Genomic DNA, 19568 nt, shown 5'->3' on the forward strand with positions numbered 1-19568 from the left:
CATGTGTTGGAGAGGATGTGGAAAAAGGGGAACCCTCTTACACTGTTGGTGGGAATGCAAGTTGGTGCAGCCTCTTTGGAGAACAGTGTGGAGATTCCTCAAGAAATTAAAAATAGAACTTTCCTATGACCCTGCCATTGCACTCCTGGGTATTTACCCCAAAGATACAGATGTAGTGAAAAGAAGGGCCATCTGTACCCCAATGTTTATAGCAGCAATGGCCACGGTCGCCAAACTGTGGAAAGAACCAAGATGCCCTTCAACGAACGAATGGATAAGGAAGATGTGGTCCATATACACTATGGAGTATTATGCCTCCATCAGAAAGGACGAATACCCAACTTTTGTAGCAACGTGGACGGGACAGGAAGAGATTATGCTGAGTGAAATAAGTCAAGCAGAGAGAGTCAATTATCATATGGTTTCACTTATTTGTGGAGCATAACAAATATCATGGAGGACAAGGGGTGTTAGGAGAAGGGAGTTGGGATAAATTGGAAGGGGAGGTGACTATGGACTATGGACTCTGAAAAACAATCTGAGGGGTTTGAAGTGGCGGGGGTGGGGGTGGGAGGTTGGGGTACCAGTGGTGGGTATTAGAAGGGCACGGATTGCATGGAGCACTGGGTGTGGTGAAAAAATAATGAATACTGTTTTTCTGAAAATAAATAAATTAATAATAAAAAAAATCTTTAAAAAATTTTGGAAGAAATTCACACACTTGGAAGCTAAAGATCATCCTGCTTAAGAATGTTTGGGTCAGGGGTGCCTGGGTGGTTCAGTCAGTCGGACAGTTGCCTTTGGTTTGGGTCATGATCAGGGTTCTGGGATCGAGCCCCACATCAGGCTCCCTGCTCAGTGGAGAGCCTGCTTCTCCCTCTCCCTTTGCCTGCTGCTCTGCCTACTTGTACTCTCTATCTCTGTGTCAAATAAATACAAATCACTTAAAAAATCTTCTAAAAAAGAATGTTTGGGTCAACCAGGAGATCAAAGACAAACTTAAACAATTCATGGACACCACAGAGAATGAAAACACATTGGTCCAAAACCTATGGGATACTGCAAAGGTAGTCTTAGGAGGAAAATACATAGCCATCCAAGACTCAGTCAAAAAAATAGAAAAATTCTGAATTTACCAACTAACTTTACACCTCAAAGAACTGGAGAAAAAAACAACACATTAAGCCTAACCCACACACAAGAAGGGAAATAATTAAGATTGGAGCAGAGCTCAATGAATTAGAAATCAGAAACACAGTAGAACAGATCAAGGAAACAAGAAGCTTGTTCTTTGAAAGAATTAGTAAGATTGATAAACCTCTAGCCAGACTTATCCAAAAGAAAAGAGAAAGGACCAAAATTAATAAAATTATGAATGAAAGGAGAAAGGTCATGACTAACACCAAGGAAATAGAAACAGTTATCAGAAATTGTTATCAACAACTATATGTTAATAAATTAAGCAACCTGTGGGAAATGGATGCCTTCCTATAAACCTATAAACTACCAAGACTGAAACAAGAAGAAATTGACAAACTGAATATAGACCAATAACCAGTAATGAGATTGATGAATCAGTTATTCATCAGTTGCCTATAACACCCAGTGCTCATCAGATCACATGCCCTCCTTAGTGTCCTTCATCCCAAAGATTTCATTCTTCTTGATGGCTGAGTAATATTCCATTGCACCTATACACCACATCTTCTTTATCCATTCATCAGTTGAGGGATTCTTGGGTTCTTTCCATAATTTGGCTATTGCTGATAGTGCTGCTATCTAAAAACCTAGCAATCAACATTGACTATTTCAGTGCCTCCTTTTTCACCTGTGCTCACAGGGTTCTTTGCTGAAATTTGCTGTTTTCTCTCCCTCTGACCCCTTAATTTGGTTAGCCACTACTCATCCTGACATTCAACCCCAGTGTCACTCTTCCAGGAACCTCTCTGATTATATCTGTTTCTCTGCACCCAAAAAGGTGTGCCCATAATATCTGCACATCCTGGTTACTGCCCTAGGCTTTTTGTTTTTTTTTTTTCCAAGAGAATATTAAATCGTTTATTGATTACACATGATAATGGATGATACACAAGATTTAATCCTATCTATAATTTTATCTGATACCATAATTCAATTTAGGTATATTGCATAGGATGTGCCAACAATCATATTAATAACCAAATAAACTCCAGGACTTTGCTTGGGTGACCTTTTAATGGTGAACTCCAGGTTACAACACATTAACTGTCAGTTCAACTACACCAAGGTTTGTGGAGACGATGGCTTCTGTGCCCAAGCAGGTTGCAAATAAATTTCGAATGGAACCTGGCATCACCCTGAAGGAATTCTAACTTCACACTGTTGGGGTAGTATACCAAGATGGCTTCAGAGTAGACTAACTTTACACAACACATTTTTAAAAAAGACACATTTATTCAGCGTCATGATCAGACTATTACATTTAGCAATCAACAGCATGGATACAAAAAAAAAATCTACATTAAAACCCTTTGTTGGAATGCTTTACACTTTCCACAGAACAGAAACTAAAATAACCTTTTATACAATTAGTCACAAATATAGTCCTCGAGTTTTTTTGCCCATACACATGAGTATTGTCTAAACATGTCTTCTTTGTAGCAGCTAGGCCCTGCCACCACTGTGCTTGGCTGAGTTCACAAATCTATTGTAACCTGTAGCTTCCCTGTCACGTCTCTGGCTCTCCTCTCCTGCGAAGCTTTGTTTCCTGGCAGTAATTAAAACCTTCTGCCACTGCCATAGCTGCTGCTGGAGCCACCATAGCCACCTTGGTTTCGTGGTTTGGCAAAGTATTGGCCTCCACCACCATAAGGGCCAGTGCTTCTGCCTCCAAAATTGTCTCCTTTCATGGGTCCAAAATTTGAGGATTGATTGTTGTAATTGCCAAAATCATTATAACTTCTACCACCTCCAAAGTTGCTTCCATCATTACCAAATCCGTCATAGCCATCCCCACTGCCACCATATCCACCACCACCTCGACTGCCACTAAAGCCACCTCGACCACTGAAGTTTCCTCCGCGACCAAAGTTGTCATTCCCACCAAAACCACCTCCATGACCACCACCAAAGTTTCCAGAACCACTTCGACCTCTTTGGCTGGATGAAGCACTAGCCATCTCTTGCTTAGAGAGCACTTTCCTTACTTCACAGTTGTGGCCATTCACGGTATGGTATTTTTGAATGACAATCTTGTCTACAGAATCATGGTCATCAAATGTTACAAAAGCAAAACCCCTCTTTTTGCCACTGCCTCTGTCAGTCATGATCTCAATCACTGTTCGAAATAATCTCTTAGATGATGTTCTTCAGTGTCTTCTTTAATGCCACCAACAAAAATCTTTTTCACAGTTAAGTGGGCACCAGGTCTTTGAGAATCTTCTCTTGAGACAGCCCTGTTTGGTTTCACAACTCTTCCATCCACCTTGTGTGGCCTTGCATTCATGGCTGCATCCACCTCCTCCACAGTGGCATATGTGACAAACCCAAAGCCTCTGGAGCGCTTGGTGTTGGATCTCTCATTACCACATAGTCCGTAAGTGTTCCCCATTGCTCAAAATAGCTCCTCAGACTCTCATCGGTTGTTTCAAAGCTCAGACCTCTGATGAAGAGCTTCCGCAGCTGTTCAGGCTCTTTGGGAGACTCTGACTTAGACATGACGGCGGTGGGAGGGGAGACTTTAACGATGCTTACTCGGCAGCGTCCACAGGCAGAAAGTGGCTCTTTGTTTTATAATTATCTCTTCCCTCTCTAGAATGTGAACTCCTTGAGAGTAGGAGCTAGTTTATTCATTTTTTAATCCTTGAGATCTAACACAGTCCCCTGATTACACTAAAAAGAGTAAGATTGTTCAATAAGCGTTTTTGTCAGTTAACTCTGAATAATCTGGTATGGTGGAATGAACATGACACTACAGCATCAGAAGCCTTGGGCTTGAAAATTATTCTACCAATAGACCAATCTTTTGGATGTGGGCAGGTGACTTACATAGAAACTTGGGCCAGATGCCTCCTAGGGTCACCACAGCCCCAACATCCTGGGATCCCGAGATCACCTCTTCAGGTCCCTGTAATCAAATGGTCCACAGAGAACCAACAAATGAAGCGCCCACAGGCCTGTGGGTATCCCTACTGAATTTTCCCCCCACAGATAGGAAGAAGAAACTCTTCTTTCTCCTTCCTTTATTTTTCATTTGCTCAGACTCCCACTGGTTGAAGGAGAAACCTACCCTTTTGGTGAAGATTGTCACTACTTTTACCACGTGCATGGCCCTAGTTTTCTTATTAACCCAGACAGAATGACACTCTATTTCCCCTTCCTTTCTTCACTGTGACTGCGTCAGCTATTGGGCTCTTGCCCCTTCCAGCCCAACTGTCTGGAAGAACTGACACCTCTTTGCAGTCAAAATCTGCTCCATGACTCATGGCTCTGTGAAGAAAGTCCCTGACGTCAGCTTCCAGGAAACCCCTGTGACCAAACTCCAGTTAACTGTGGCCAGGGATGAAGTTCACTTTTCAGTTCCCTCCAAGCATATCTTTGGCTAGTAAATTGTCTTGTGGATTTTTAGCTCAATCGCTCCTTTTTTTTTTTTTTTGGCCCATCCTTGCAGGGCCATCATATCTAGTCCTGAATTAATTCGAACTTAGAAGTAGCTAAGGTTGGGAAAGAAACTTCAGGAAGCTATCAGTTCAATCCAGTCTTATGCGATCCAATCTTGGAGCCACAGCAAGATAGCTTTGGTGTTATGCGGACTATTATATTTATGAGATGTTAATACATGTTCCCCGAATGAAAACAAGCAAACAAAATCATAAGGAATCACTATATTGTGCACCTGAAAGTAAAATTATGCTGTATGGTAACTAACCAAATTTTTTTTAAAAGATTTTATTTATTTATTTGACAGACAGAAATCACAAGTAGGCAGAGAGACAGGCACAGAGAGAGAGGAGGAAGCAGGCTTCCGCCGAGCAGAGATCCCGATGCAGGGCTTGATCCCAGAACCCTGGGATCAATGATCTGAGCTGAAGGCAGAGGCCTTAACCTGCTGAACCAACCCAGGTGCCCCAACTACCAAAATTTAACTAAAAACTTAAAAAAAAAAGGAATAAAAGGAATCCATGGTAAAATAAATTTGAAAATAAATAGGATTAAATAAAAATAAAAGAAAAAGCAATAAACAGTTCTTTTAATGAATGACGTTGGAGAAACTCATTACACGCTAATGTACATTGTTACTACAAACCTATTCTTCTTTTAAAGATTACTTATAACTGCTCAGAGAACATAGTGTTCCACAGAATAGAGTTTGATAAACACTTGTTGCAGAATCAGACGGATCTAATTTTGAATTCTGGCAGTGCTATATGCCAGAAATGTGGCCTTGGGCAACTAGTGTAATCTCTCTTCTTTCACAATTTCCTCATCTTTTTAAAAATGGTGATATCCACATGCAGCTCACATGTGGTTCAAGGGTTTAAAAGAGATAACATCTTCTAGATGGCTCAGCACCAGAGTACATGGTTCAGTGAGCACTGACTAAAAGATCAAGTTTAGAGATTCCTTACCATAAGGGTAACCCTGGGCTTTCTGCTAGATTTTCAGAAATAAAATACAGCAGGGGCCAGAAGGCCTTTAATAACTTTTTGCTTATTTCATTTTTTTGGTAAATACCTAAAAAAAAAAAAATCTGTGCCCCCTCTGTAAAAAAAAAATTCAAACAACAAAGAAAGTACAAGGTTGAAAGCATAAAATCTTCTGAAATCTCATGTCCAGAGAGAACCACCATTGACATTTTTGGTGAACACCTTTCCAGACATTTCTCCCTATATACAGATCGATTTGCCAGCTTACACAGAAAAACAAGGTACTCAGTAAGGTGACTTTTGGCTTCCTATCCTCTTCTACCCAGTGCCTGTGAAGCTTTTTGGTTCATCAGTGAAGAACAGTGGAAACTTGATTAACAAAAGATTTTTCTAAATAAGGAAGAAAATCTTCTCTATGAGGGTCCCCCAAATAAGGACAAAATAAATTTAAATAGATGATAGAGTTCACTGAGCCCTGCAAAATGCTGAATGTTTCATGAATGTGTTTTGTTTATAATCCTTGTATCAACCCTGTAACTTAGGTGTCAAAAGCCCCACTTTGCAAACAGGAAATCCAAGGCTCAGTCAACCCACATAACGGCACAAGTTCACCCAGCTAATGAACAGCAAACACAGGGCACAAGGCAAGGTCTCTCAGCCTCCCATACCACCTTCTTTCCACTGCCCCAGGCCCCATTTTGTGCCTCTCACTTCCCAACCCAACTCACGCCCTGCAGCTTGATGAGCCTCAGGAAGACTCCTTCCAACTGTCAGAGTGAACCTCTGTGAGCAGCGGCTGAGAGGAATGGGGGTTATGCAAGTATGTCTCTCTGAGGGAGTAATAAGCAATCACAGGGGGAAAGGTGATACTAAAATAAAACTAAACCAAACTAACATTTATGCATTGTTTTCCTCTCATCCTTCCCTCATCTTGTCAAAGGCATGTGTTTGTCATCTTAATCCTCCCCAAAATTGTGATCTGGTGAAAGCTTTCCTATTCAAAGCTGTTATCAGGGAGACAAATGGGTGATTTGTGTAGGAAAGAAAGAAGAAAGAAGCAAAGAGGAGAGAAAAAATGAGGAAAGACAAATCCAGATGATCTCGGAAGCTCATTTCCTAGAGGTTCTCTTTCCTTACCCCCAAAATATGTAGAATTTTGCTGTGGAGGATCCCTGTCCTGGAGACCCATCTATGGTGCTTTTAGGCAAGTATGTCAAGTGTGAGCAAGGTTCTCTGTGGGCTAATAAAATCCACTTCTGGGGCACCTGGGTGGCTCAGTGGATTAAAGCCTCCACCTTCTGCTTGGGTCATGGTCCCAGGGTCCTGGGATCGAGCCCCACATCGGGCTCTCTGCTTGGCAGGGAGCCTGCTTCCTCTTCTCTCTCTGCCTACATCTCTGCCTACTTGTGATCTCTGTCAAATAAATAAATAAAATATTAAGGAAAAAAAAATCTACTTCTGTGGTATTCCCATCAAAAGTCTGAATAACCTGAATCTAGTCATGAAGAAACATGAGACAAGCCAAATAAAGAGACATTCTAGAAAATAGCTTGTCTATACACTTCAAGAATATCAATGTCATGAAACACAAGGAAAGACAAAGGAACTATTCCCGGTAGAAGGAGACTAAAGAAACAGGACAGTTAAAAGCAAGGTATAATCAGAGATTTCCAGTCACTGTAAGGATACCAATGGGCAACTGATGGAATCTGAATAAAATCTATAGATTGGTAACAATATTGTATCAGTGTCAATTTCCTGATTTTCATTAATATAAAGTAGTGTGTCAGAGAATGTATTTGTTCAGAGAAAATACACAGTAGGGACTCCTGGGTGGCTCAGTCAGTTAAGGGTCTGCCTCCAGCTAAGGTCATGCTCTCAGGGTCCTGGGATCGAACCCCAAATCTGGCTCCTTGCTCAGCGGGGAGTATGCTTCTCCCTCTCTCTCTGTCCCTCCCCCACCTTGTGCGCTTGCGCTCTCTCTCTCTCTCTCTCTCTCTCACTTTGTCTCTCTCTCTCTCTGTCTCTCACTCTGCACACTATCAAATAAATAAATAAAATCTTTTAAAAAAAGGAAATACACAACAAAGCACTCTGTGGGAAAGGATATCATGCCAGCAATTACTCCCAAATGAGAGAGCGAAGGAAGGTTAAATAAAATGTGATAAAATATTAATACTTGGGAAACCTAGGTGAAGCGGAGTATTCAGAAATTCTTGGTACTAGTTTTGTAAGTTTTCTATAAGTCTGAATTGAGAGAGAATGTTGAATATGAGTAAATGATCTAAGGAATCCTGGTCTTTAAGTCATTACGTGATAATTCCCTGATAGCATAAATACTGAGATCCCACAAGAGCTGTTTTTAGAAGGACAAACCATAGGATAATTCTTTAAGGCCTCTATTTGTTCCTAATAGGGAGTGAGTATCAAGCCACAAGTTCAAACTGAAAAGTTATGAGGTATCAAAATAATTTCTCACTCCCATTTGTCAGTCTAGTTCTCCTGAAATATAAAACGTCAAACAAAATGTGACAAATTAAATATGTTTCAAATATTCCATTTGCTAGCATATTGACTTCAGGTCAATTGGATTTATGATTAGATTGTATTTTTTCTGTTTGCTTATGTTAAAATGCACTGGAAATCTATTCAAACAAAGAACACAGTCTAATGATGCTTATTTAATAGGAGGTTTATAAGAAAAGAAAGTATAGTGTGTAATGGGGAGGAAAGAACATTCCATGGAGAATCTGGAATTATTATTTAACTTGTTTTAAGACTTTGGACAAGTTTCACCTTACCTGAAAAATAAGCAGTTTGCAATGTTATAAGGATAGCTAATGTTTACTGAGTTGAACACTTCATTTGAAACTAATATAATCCCGAATTCCATTTAAGTAACAACATTCTAACACTTGGAAAATAGGGCTCTTATTTTAAGTGGTTATTGAAATGTAGCCTTGTGGCACTTTTCCTTAACAGTTCTTGGCCATTGCTGTGATGTACTGATGTTCCTGCTTGGGAAGGACTGGTCTCATGTGCTGGTGACCTGGGGAATGAAAAGGGACCTTGCCTCTGTGTCGTAACCCAGAGATCCATGGCCTCCACTCTGGGAGTGCTCACCTAGGGGCTTTGGAAATGGCTTCCTTCTTCTCAAAGCCTGTGTCCAGACAGCCTTCCCACACTTGCCCTCCAGCTACAATCCTTGCCTCTGGCCCAGCCTTCACCCCTGCAGGCCTGCTTTGTGTAGCGGTCTCATTTCTCTGTTCCTTTCCTTGGGTGCTCTGAACCTGCGGCAGCAGCTGGGCCCCGGAGCTTTCTGAGGGCATGCACCCAGTTTGCAGGCCTGGGGTGGCCTGCACACACTGGGGGCTAGCTTGGACAGGAAGTAGGGGGCGGGGGTACTAATGTAGGAACACAAACAAAACCACTGTAACTAAATCAGCACAGCATTTTCTGGAACAGAAGCTGAGGGACCGGGGCCAGAACCTCATGAAGAGCTCCAAACTTCACCCTAACTCGGGGGAAATCGAGATTAAGGAGTAAGAAAGCTGCCCCTTCACCCTCATTTCAAGCCACATTCCATCAATTCTGATGTCTCAGGCACAGCCACGGCCAGGCCCAGACCTCGGACCTGCCTGGTTGTTTGGTCTTGCCTCTCACTTCCAGGTGCTAGGTTCTAGAACCAAGTAGAAGAGAGAGATATTCACCTCCTGTGCTCCTGCTCACTTGCCTCAGATGCATCTGGGATGGGGGCAGGTCCCACTCTTTGAGTGTGCATGTGCTGTGCCCCATCTGGAATGCTGTTACCCCCAGTCTCCATAGCAAACTCATATTTCTTTGAAAATGAGCCCAAGCAGTCCCTTCCTCTCCAAGGCACACTCCTACACTCCTCCCACATTTTGTGCACACTCTTTGTCCACTATCAAAAAGATCGCCTTGTGTTATATTGGTGTGTTGAGTCTGTACTCCACACCAGAATCTACAAAGTCTTCGAGATTGCTAAGCACATCAGTTATCTCCGGGTTCTGGGCCTTAACACAATGCCTAGCTGTTTGTAAGCTGTGGGGTGGACAGGAAAAGGGGAAAAGGCTTCATTTCTGGAGTCTGAACCCCTCTGGGTGGTCAGAGATCAACCTGAGGACACCAGAAACCAAAGACCAATAGATTTGACCTTGTCTGTCTGTGCTGGTTGATTACCAAAGATGAAGTGGCTTCAGCAACAGTAGCTGCAAAGAAATGGGCTTTGAATCATTTCCCATGGGTATAAAGGTGCCCAATCCTTTCATTTAAAAGCTAAGTACTCTTTTTTTTTTTTAAGATTTTTATTTATTTATTTGACAGACAGAGATCACAGGTAGGCAGAGAAGCAGGCAGAGAGAGAGGAGGAAGCAGGCTCCCTGCTAAGCAGAGAGCCCGTTGCGGGGCTCGATCCCAGGATCCTGGGATCACTATCTGAGCCGAAGGCAGAGGCTTTAACCCACTGAGCCACCCAGGCACCCCTAAAAGCTAAGTACTCATAATTGGCCCACACAGAAAACAACACAGGAAATCAAGCTTCAGTTCAGTCTCTGCTCCAAACCAACCGCAATTTCAAAACAGTGCAGATTCCGGTAGAGATTGAGAAAGCAACCCTCCTTTGTTTTAACCAGCAGCTAAGACTCCTTTTGCTCAAGTCTCTTCCAAAGCAGTGATATATTTTATCTTCCATAGGAGTTCCTGAAGGGCAGGACTATTTTAGGGAGACAAATCTTGATCTTGCTATTTTTGTCTCCCCGCCAGAATCTTCCAAAGCAGGGTGCTTGGCCCCAGGAGTCACTTAATGCATGATCATTTAAAAAAACTCGTAGGACGCCTTGGTGGCTCAGTTGGTTGGGCAGCTGCCTTCAGCTCAGGTCATGATCCCAGCCTCTTGGAATCGAGTCCCGCATCGGGCTCCTTGCTCGGCAGGAAGCCTGCTTCTCCCTCTGCCTCTGCCTGCCATTCTGTCTGCCTGTGCTCGCTCTCTCTCCCTCTCTCTCTCTGATAAATAAATAAAATCTTAAAAAAAAAAAAGTCTGGTCAGTAGAGCATGCGACTCTTGATCTCAATGTTGTGAGTTAAGGATTACTTTAAAACCCAGTCTTAAAGGGCACCTGAGTGGCTCTATTGGTCAAATGTTTGACTCTTGGTTTAAGCTCAGGTCTTGATCTCGGGGTTGTGGAATAGAGGCCTGCATCTTATTCCATGCTCAGTGCCTGTTTAAGATTCTCTTCCTCTGCTCCTCCACCGTACCCCTAACTTGCACACACACACACTCTCTCTCTCAAATAAATAAATAAAATCTTGTTTAAAAAAATTTTGAAAAAATAAAATATAAAATCTGATCTTTATTTTTAAATTCATGGCTCAATGGCCCCTGAGGTGCTTTGGGAATCTAGAGCCCTTGGAGGTGTTGCCATCCCTCATTGTTAGGTCGGTTAGTAATGGTCCTTGAGGGCTTTTCTCTCCAAGGGTATAATCAATTGAGATTCCTACAGGTCTTAGAAGGAGAAAGCTCTGATTTAGTGTTTCCTATGGTCTCCTGACCTCTAGTAATGACTAGGGTGGTCACAGAAAGCCAAAACCAAAGCCTGACTTTGACCTTCTGAGTCCATGAGACCACAGTCAGTAGTTATAGGGCACAAATTAGAAATCATTACAATATCAAATTTTGTTGGTTGGTGCCTGTCACATTATATTTATCAATATTTATGGTTTGTATACCAAGGACATTTATTTGGCAGAACCCTGAGGACCACAATGTTCTTCCTATTGTTTGAAAACAATCAATCTAAGCATCTCTTTGGAGTGTTCAGCTTTTACCTCTTGATACACAGGCAGTGGGAATGCCCTGCATTCCTGACTCTGAGCTATTTAGTGGCTCTGAAGAATCACAGTAAGAGGCATGAAAATTGGTTGAATGAAGAACTGCCATCTCCCAGCTGCCTTTCTAAATGGCTCTGGCCGTTAGTTCTCTCCTCACTCTAAAATCACAAGATCTATCTACTAAGAGACCTGAGCATGTATGAAATCTCCCCAATGTCATGTCCCGCAGAAGGCTCCAGGCATCAGAAATGACTACACACAGAAATTCAAGTTCTGAAGCAATTTAAGCCCACGAGGTCCTGGCCCAAAGAGGTTTCAGATAATGGTCACCCAGTTAAATGAAAAGTCTCTATGGCCTGCTTGTCTTTTCAGGGGTGCCAAAATCTTAATCTTTTGACTTTCCTGCACTAAATATTTGTGAAATAGAAGTTCCAGGAGATTTTGGACTTACTGAAGAGGCATATAGACAATCCTAAGACAGCCCATCCCACATAATACAGTTCAGGTCTTATCAAGCCAGATCAAAATGTTACCCAACTTACCTTTTGCAGGCACTCACTCTTCCTTAGTCTTTTAGGCAGGATCAGTGATTATCCTTGAGGTGGTCACAATGAGGCTGGTAACACGGATGTCCGGGGCTATTTGTATAAAAGGAGAAGTGAAGGGAAAATAAATGTGCTCACACTGTGACAACAGGAAGCCCAGTTGATGAGAAGGAGGAAGTGAGGCTCAGCCTGCTCTTTTTAGCCTTAGAGATGTAATCCTTCCCCTGTGGCTTTTTAGACACCTACTCTCATGACCCACCCAAATATGTAAACTTGTTTCTATGAAACACTGGAAAAGTCAAAGACCAAGCTGGTCAAGGCACTCATTGGTGAGTCCTGGCGGGTTCTGGGATGATTTGGGCTTTAATTTCTGTCTAGAAAAAGTCAGTGCTTCTCAATCAAGATGGCAACTCAATCCACACTCAATGTGTGGATTGTTCAAGAATAAGTATGCCTGGGTCACCTGGGTGGCTCCGTCAGTTAAGCATCTGCCTTTGGCTCAGGTCATGATCCCACGGTCCTGGGATCGAGCCCCACGCCGGGCTCCCTGCTCAGCAGGGGGGGTCTGCTTCTCCCTCTTCCTTGCTTATGCTCTGTCTCTCTCTCAAATAAATGAATGAAGTATTTTTTTTTTTTTTTAGAAGAAGTATGCCTGGCCCTCCGTTCGGCAGATGGAAACTGGAGTAGAACCCAAGAATAATTATTTTTGGAAGTTTACTAGGACTGAGACAGGAATGTCTCTCTTTCTCTTTTTTTAAATTAATTTATTTATTTTCAGCATAACAGTATTCATTATTTTTTCACCACACCCAGTGCTCCATGCAATCCGTGCCCTCTCTAATACGCACCACCTGGTACCCCAACCTCCCACCCCCCACCGCCACTTCGAACTCTTCAGATTGTTTTTCAGAATCCATAGTCTCTCATGGTTCACCTCCCCTTCCAATTTCCCCCAACTCCCTTCTCCTCTCTAACTCCCCATGTCCTCCATGCTATTTGTTATGCTCCACAAATAAGCGAAACCATATGACAATTGACTCTCTCTGCTTGACTTATTTCACTCAGCATAATCTCTTCCAGTCCTGTCCATGTTGCTACAAAAGTTGGGTATTCATCCTTTCTGATGGAGGCATAAGGAATGTCTCTTAAGCCTCTCGGCCTTCTCCCCACCCTCCCTCCAGCTGCCTTCCAGAAGATCTCTAGTTTCCTGTTGGATTGGGATGCTATTTTCAGACACCTGTGTCTCAGAAGCTGGACTTCCCTTGCATAAGGATATTGCCAAGGGTAAACCCCAAGGCACAATCCAAGGGACACTGGTAGAAATGATTTGGTTAGTAAAGGGAGACCCAGATTTAGAACCTAAACTTCTGAGTTTTGATCCCAGCTTTATGTCTGTTAGCTCTGCGGTCCTGAGCAAATCTCAGCCTTTCAGCTTCAGTTTATTAATGGCAACATCTAATAATAACCCCGCTAGATAGTTACCGTTATTTCCCCATTTATAGATGAGAAAACAGAGGCTCAAAGAAGTTATATATTTAGCACAAGATTATACAGCTAAGAAATAGACGTTGTGGGGTGGGGGGTGCCTGGGTGGCTAAGTGGGCTGTGTGAGCCACTCTTGATTTTGGCTCAGGTCATGATCTCAGAGTCATGGGATTGAGCCCCACATTGGGTTCCATGCTCAATGCAGAGTCTGCTTCTCCCTCTCCCTCTGCATCTGCCCCCTACCCTGGCTTGTGCGCTCCCCTCCCCCCCACTCTCTCTTTAAAAATAAATAAATAAAACATTTAAGAAAAAGTTATAACAGTTGGGACTCAAATTCATAGTCACAGAGAATGCTATTTTAAAAGCCCTATGACCAGTAGACTTTAAAAATCTTATTTCCAGTTTTCTCTCTGCTTTGTCTATGCAGATTTTCTTAGAACGAAACCGTTAAGGGCTAAGTGATAACCCCAACATATCCCAAGTCAGCTGTGAAATGCAGAACCTACCACTGAGCCACAGTTTCGTTTTTTTTTTTTTTTTTAAAATCTGATAAAGGAAGACATGGACATTCTCCCCAGTGATCGACTTAGAAACACGCGTCTGGGAAGGCAAGCTCTCTCTTGTTTTCCTTTACCCTGACACATCCAGATTCTGCAATCACTTCTGACCAGGGCTGGCTTGTGGAGAATGCTGAGTTCAAGGGGAAATGGATCCTGACTGCAGAACGTGTCAGTCCTTAATATTCTCTAAGTGCACAGATTCCTCCAACCTTATGAGATCATGGAACAGCAAGTGTGTGTGTGTGTGTGTGTATAGTTTTTCTCAGGGAACAGTTTTTCAGCATCACTGCTCTGTAGGAAATACTGTCGTCAATTCTCCTCTCTTCATCTGGTATCAGTCTGAGGAGTTGGTGCCCCTCCCTCAGGGCTGCTGTCACCATGACAGATCCCTGCAGTTGGGGGTCTAAGAAAAGATTTCTTGCCAGGCTCCCATTCTCTGTGGCTTCCATTACTATCTCTTTGTGCCCAAGAGTCACAGATCTACGTGTGTGATCCAAGTTCTCATTGAGCTCCACGTATGTGCTTGAAATCCCCTACACGACATTCAGCTTGGGAAGCCAGGCATTCTCCTGCTGAAACCTCCTCCTCTCCTGTATTCACCATCTCAGGGAAAGGCTCCACTCAGTGCCCTGTTGCCCAAGTCAGGCTTCCTCTTGGGCCTCTTTCCCACATCGTGGCATATGACCATCCACCAAGTCCTAGAAATTGTATCTTTCCCTCACTATTTCTCCAGTCAGGCAACTTCTGTCCAACTCCAGAGCCATACACTAATCCTTATCTCTCACCTGGTTCACTGCATCCCAGGCTCCTGCAAGATCAGCCTCGGTGCTTTCTCACTCAACCCTGACAAGGAAATCTTTCTAAAAATGATAATTATCAGTCGTTCCCCAGCTTATAGCCGTTCCCCAGCTTACAGTCCCTCTCTGGTTTCCCCTTAGGTTTTTTATTTGGTTTTGTTTTTGTTAAGTAAGCTTTATACCCAGTGCCCAAGAAGTGTTCCCCTTGGGCCAAAAACTTGTGCTTTCCACATGGAAGTTATGACTGTCTTGTTAGAGCTCTATCTTCTTTGAACTCAAGTGGGGATGGATACATGAGAACCCACCGAGACCGTATGACACTGTAGCACAGATGAAATGAGCCCGAGCTCAGAGAGAGCAGAGTGACAGGTCTGTCTGCAAACACCGTTACTCTCTGTGTTGTCTGAAGTAGCTATGAATTCCCCTCCTGACCCCTCCATCCTGCCTTCCCTCCCATCCATCAGCAAAGGACTGCACTGCCCTAGGACAAGAATCAGGAACTCATAGCTCATTAAGTAGCATCCCCTTTGCTTCTCCTCAGAGTGACAAGAGGCTCCTTTTGCAGGCCAATTCACTGCTAAGCCTCAAAGTACAAATATGTCCAAGTGTGGCCATGCTAACTTGGGGTATCCTGTGCCCCACAAGGACAGGTATCCTCAATAAGCCTGGGAATGTCACTGGCAAATGTTGCTTTGAGACCCGACTTACAGATGACAAGTCAGTTATAAAGATTTTGAGGCTTAAAAAAAAAAAAAATACAGTGCAGGTGGGGCGCCTGGGTGGCTCAGTCGGTTAACTATCTGCCTTCAGCTTGGGTCATGATCCTGGGGTCCTGAGATCGAGTCCTGCATCAGGCTCCCTGCTAAGCTGGGAGTTTGCTTCTACCTCTTCCTCTGCACCTCCTCTCTCTCATGTGCTCACTCTCTCTCTCTCACACATAAATGGATAAAATCTTAAAAAAAAAATACTGTGCAGGTAACTGTGACACAAAATCATCTGTAGAAGCTGGTCACCCCAGAAGCTGTGGCTTTCTTTTTTTTTTTTTTAAGATTTTATTTATTTATTTGAGAGACAGAGATCACAAGTAAGCAGAGAGGCAGGCAGAGAGAGAGGAGGAAGCAGACTCCCTGCTGAGCAGAGAGCCCGATGTGGGGCTCGATCCCAGGACGCTGGGATCATGACCCAAGCCGAAGACAGAGGCTCTAACCCACTGAGCCACCCAGGTGCCCCGAAGCTGGGGCTTTCTGTAAATACTCTCTCCTTATGCTCCTCTCCATCAGGGCATACCAAATGTCCTTGACCTTACAGGGCATAAACTAATTCAACTGTGAACTCCCTGATTTTGTGTATCTTTCCAGCAGGGAAAGTAAGGGAAGCTAAATTGAAAAGGTCTAGCTAAAAAAAAAAAAAAAAAAAAAAAAAGTTGTGTGTGTGTAATGCATGTGTAAGTATACATATTTAGCAGCAAAACTCTCTTCATTCAAATAAAGCTTAAAATGGAACAGCCATAACTAAGATAGAAGAAAGCAGAACTGCTCAGAGAATGCAGGGGTGGGGCTCATCCTATCCCCTCTTTCGTGACTTCTTGGCTTCTTGGTCCAACTCTACGGATAGAAAAGCCCTGGTCCAGGGGACCAGGCTCCTGGTTCCCTTGCCAGTGTTGGGGTTTGTTTTTAGTTGTAGGCCCAGGGCTGTGGCCCCTCCAGTCCTTCAGGCCTCACTAGCTTGGAGAAAGTCTCATTATCATGGCTCAGTGGAAATAAGAAGCCAGTTCCACCCCACAGCTCCTCTTCCCTATTTGGGAGGCTGGGAGTTGTGGCTTCCTGCAGAACAGATAATGGGGAAATGTTTTTCTCAGCTGACAGAAATTGCACTGCCACAAATACCCTGAGGCTTTCTTACCAGATTGGAGGTTGTGAACTCGGAGTAGGTACCATGTGGGGCTTGGGGCGGGTGCAGGATGTTACCAGCTCTGTGCCCCATGATACACTACACTCTCTCCTAGCCAAGAATAGCAAAATGGGTTCCCCTTTCTGCACATCCAGAATGCAAGCTGGTGCAGCCACTTTAGAAAACAGTATGGAGATTCCTCAAAAAATTAAAAATAGAGTTACCCTATGACCCTGCAATCTCACTATTGGGGATTTACTCCAAAGATACAGAGGTAGTGAAAAGAAGGGCCATATGTACCCCAATGTTCATAGCAGCAATAGGCACAATTGCCAAACTGTGGAAAGAACCAAGATGCCCTTCAACACATGAATGGATAAAGAAGATATGGTCCATATATACAATGGAATATTATGCAGCCATCAGAAAGGATGATTACCCAACTTTTGTATCAACATGGACGGGACTGGAGGAGATCATGCTGAGTGAAATAAGTCAAGCAGAGAGAGTCAATTATCATATGGTTTCACTTACTTGTGGAACATAAGAAATAACATGGAGGACATTAGGAAAGGAAAGGAAAAGTGAATTGGGGGAAATCAGGGGGAGAGATGAAGCATGAGAGACTGTGGACTCCGAGAAACAAACTGAGGGTTTTAGAAGGAAGGGGGTGGGGGGATGGGTGAGCCTGGTGGTGGGTATTAAGGAGGGCATGTATTGCATGGAACACTGGGTGTGGTGCATAAACAATGAATCTTGGAACACTGCATCAAAAACTAATGATGTATTTTATGGTGACTAACTTAGCACAACTAAAATAAAAACGAACAGCAAAATCGTAATCTTGCAGGCAATTCTGGCATACCCCGGGGGGAGCTCCTTCTCATCTCTGGGCAAGGAGAACAGCCAGAGATGACAGGTTGTGTGGTATAGGCGGGAGAGGCCTGGACACAGAAACAGAAGTGCTGGATTCTAGTCTTTATTCTATAATTACCCAGGGAAAGTCTGCTTAATCCTCTAAGGGCTCACTTCCCTGTCTGTGGAAGAAACTAGACCAGGCAATCCACACATTCTCTTTGGGTCTTAAGCATTCTGAAAATTTATTACTTTAGAATATCGAAAACAAATTCCTAAAATATAGTTATTTAGTTAGCATCTGGTGTGGAAGGTGGAGCCTTCTAATTCTTATCTAGCATTTGTGTTCTTATTTAGCAGCAGTATGAAAAAAGTACGGCATTTCTGCCCTTACTGGACAAAGGCTAGGATCAGTGAGTTCAGGTAATTTGCCCAAAGCACACTGCTAGAAAGTGGCAGAGCCCAAATGGAAAAACTTGCCCATGACACCAAAGCCTGCTCACCCATTTAGCTATCCAGCTTCCCCCAGAGGTAATCTGACATTCTAAAACTTGCTCCCCTTGGGGATAATTGAAAGCTCACGATGTTTACTTTCACCAGGAATATCGCAAGGTTCTCTCTCAATACTTTCCAGGTTTATAGAAAAGGAGCAAGAAGAGGACAATCCTCCATAAAGCAAAGCCTGAGAGTGTTTTCAGACACCCAGCACAGACTCCTGCGTGCTGTTTCCCTGACAGAGTTTGGAGTAAGCTCCATGAATGGTGCACATAATCTCTAAGTAAAACAAACAAACAAACAAAAAACCACAACAACCACCCAAAATGCTTCAAGAGAAAGGTTTAGACAAGACCTATTTGTATCCTCAGCATTGGGGAGCATAATCCGAGGAACCAGAGGCAGGCAGCATCTCAGTGTGTATTTCTGATGTTAGCTTTTCCACTCTGAAGTCAACTCAGCATTTTAGAGTTGCTTAGAGCAAAAAACAAACACATGCCCACTACACCCTATGTTCTAAGTACTAAGAGTGCTTGCCAGCGGGAAGGGGAATGAGTTTGGGCAAGAGCCTGGCAGAGGGCCTGGCAGAAGGAAGTGACCTTGGGAGACAAAGCCCCAGCTCCTGGCTGAGCCTGCCCCTAGGACAGCATGGGAGATGGATGGAGCCCTGCAGATATCGTTGTGGGTTGTGGGTCCTTTGCCTAGCTGCATCTTCCCAAAGCTTCACTTCCCACCGGGAAGCTCTAGAGTGTGAGGGCTTAGAAAATGCTCTGTCTACACAAACTCTACTTCAGAGAAGGAAACCAAAGCTCCAAAAGCTCCAAATTATTTTTTTTTCCTCCAAATTCTTGATGGATAACTTATACCTTGTGACTAGAGCTATTATTATTTTTAAGTTTATTTTTGGAGTAGTTTAAGGTTCTTAACAAAATGGAGTGAAAAGTACAGAGAATTCATATATATCCCCTGGCTGCTGTGAAAATTAGAAGAAAACCTTGTTTAGAATGGAGTCAGGAGGCCAGCAGGGGGAGCTCTCACACCCTACCACTACTTGTCAATTGCGGCCCCAACAGGAAGAGTTGGCTACTTGGGCTTGGATATTTTTTTACTATACAGGCAGAAAAAAAAAAAAAATACAGATGTAGCGAAAAGAAGGGCCATCTGTACCCCGATGTTTATAGCAGCAATGGCCACGGTCGCCAAACTGTGGAAAGAACCAAGATGCCCTTCAACAGACGAATGGATAAGGAAGTTGTGGTCCATATACACTATGGAGTGTTATGCCTCCATCAGAAAGGATGAATACCCAACTTTTGTAGCAACATGGACAGGACTGGAAGAGATTATGCTGAGTGAAATAAGTCAAGCAGAGAGAGTCAATTATCATATGGTTTCACTTATTTGTGGAGCATAACAAATAGCATGGAGGACATGGGGAGTTAGAGAGGAGAAGGGAGTTGGGGGAAATTG

At 43.3% G+C, this 19568-nt stretch overlaps 1 protein-coding gene across 3 annotated transcripts in view; it reads right to left on the reverse strand.

The window, feature by feature from the left end:
• The window catches only part of CD53 (CD53 molecule), a 53771-nt gene extending 41527 nt beyond the window's left edge, over positions 1-12244 (reverse strand). For all 3 annotated transcript variants that reach the window (XM_045081924.1, XM_045081925.1, XM_004769752.3), the window contains exon 1: positions 12014-12244. The gene's annotated coding sequence lies outside the window, so the exon portion shown is untranslated. The remainder of the gene's footprint in view (positions 1-12013) is intronic.
• Positions 12245-19568: the final 7324 nt, after the last annotated feature.

Source organism: Mustela putorius, unplaced genomic scaffold (assembly GCF_011764305.1).
Source record: "Mustela putorius furo isolate JIRA1106 unplaced genomic scaffold, ASM1176430v1.1 tig00000585_pilon_pilon_pilon, whole genome shotgun sequence".
Taxonomy (NCBI): Eukaryota; Metazoa; Chordata; class Mammalia; order Carnivora; family Mustelidae; genus Mustela; species Mustela putorius.